The sequence below is a fragment of the Brachionichthys hirsutus genome, chromosome 17 (genome assembly GCF_040956055.1).
Source record: "Brachionichthys hirsutus isolate HB-005 chromosome 17, CSIRO-AGI_Bhir_v1, whole genome shotgun sequence".
Taxonomy (NCBI): Eukaryota; Metazoa; Chordata; class Actinopteri; order Lophiiformes; family Brachionichthyidae; genus Brachionichthys; species Brachionichthys hirsutus.
The window spans coordinates 2,220,850-2,222,440 of record NC_090913.1 but is presented as its reverse complement, the minus strand read 5'-3'; positions in this window follow the sequence as shown (position 1 = coordinate 2,222,440).

Sequence of the window (1,591 nt, the reverse complement as noted above, 5' to 3'; positions counted from 1 at the left end):
TTTAGTAGCCAACAAGCTAGCTCTGTTAGCTATTATTTACAATATGAGATGACTAGCTAGCACTGTGGAGACAAGTTAGCGCACGGAGAACGCGAACGGCTTGTAGTGCTACGAGAGTGCTAACACCGCTCGTGACAACTACTACCGGGTCTCCGCTTCCTTCTGGTGCAAAATGTTATTCATTAGTAAAGAAAATGATGCTGATAATAAGCCATCTTATGTGCAACCTGCCGCTGCACCAACAAATCATACCAGGAAGTAACATATCGCCGCAGCGTTGCCAAGTCTCGCGAGAGGACCAAGGGAGAATCTACTACACCCGGTATTTAAATAGTTTGTGTGAAATTTCTTTATAATTTTTTTCTTTAGTGGGGATTTGCGTTTAATTATATATACAAACTATCAAAGGAATGCGACAGAGAACGGGATAATAATAGAGGAAAAATAGCCAATCAGATGAAACCAAACAGATGAAATCTGATTAGCCACTGACGTCTGTTTATTGTTCTTTTATTGGAGAGCTTCCAAACACATCTTGTGACGCTGCGTGAGAGGTCACGTGTGAGGAAAACTTACAATTTACGTTTGTGAGTTTTGATGCAACTTGGAGGACAATGATAATGTCATTTCCAAGTGAACTTTTACTAACTAGCACTGAACTTAGGTGGCTGTCAAACAGGTACTTACCGGTAACTACTTTAGTTGCCGTTGTTTAACAGTTGTAACATACAGTCGCAAGAATTCACATTATGCCACGCATCTGAAAGACACGTACGTTTGAGCCATGCTACGAAGATCACTTGCTCAATTCAATTATTTGAAAAAAGTGTGATGGATGCGATTCCTGGCTCGGGTTCAGAAGGTCATCAACCACAACGGTTCTGAGAATTCAAGTTTAAAATATAAGCATGAAGTCAGAATTCTGGTAATAGTTCTGAGAATGATGTCAGAATTCTTAGATTAAAGCCAGAATTCCAATATTTTCCCCCAACAAAAATACATTTGTTCTTAACCTACTTTAAATTGTAAAGAAATTAAAGAAATCACGTGGCCATAATCTTCTAGTGAGAGACAGGACAGCAAGGGAGCAGAAGGTCGATGAGTTTTAGACCAGGTCGAGAAATACAGTGAGATAATGACAGGTAAACTGTTATAGTTTAAAAAAAAATATTTACACTGATAATAGTACAAAGCATAATACTGAAAACAGTCAAAACTATTCAGTGCAATTGTTGGTGAAGGGCATCACCTGTCATCTGATATCGTATTACATGATTGCTATTGTAATACCTGCCAGCAAAGCTTAAGCCCTTTTTAAACTTCCTGAGAACAACGGGAGACGACAGAGTCAACATGGGGTCATGATCCTTGTGTCTCAATGGACATAAGACAAAGTACATGATTCAATTTGTGAGGCCTTTCAGAAGTATTAGTCATTGCAACAAACACAGCGCACACTAACTGGCTTTTGCAAGACTCTAACAGCGATTTTCCATTTAAAAAGTAACTTATCAATTGTTTATCTATTAATGTGTCGAGATACAAAAGGGATCAGGGATGTTAATTTGCATGTGAAACTCTCCCCGATGAG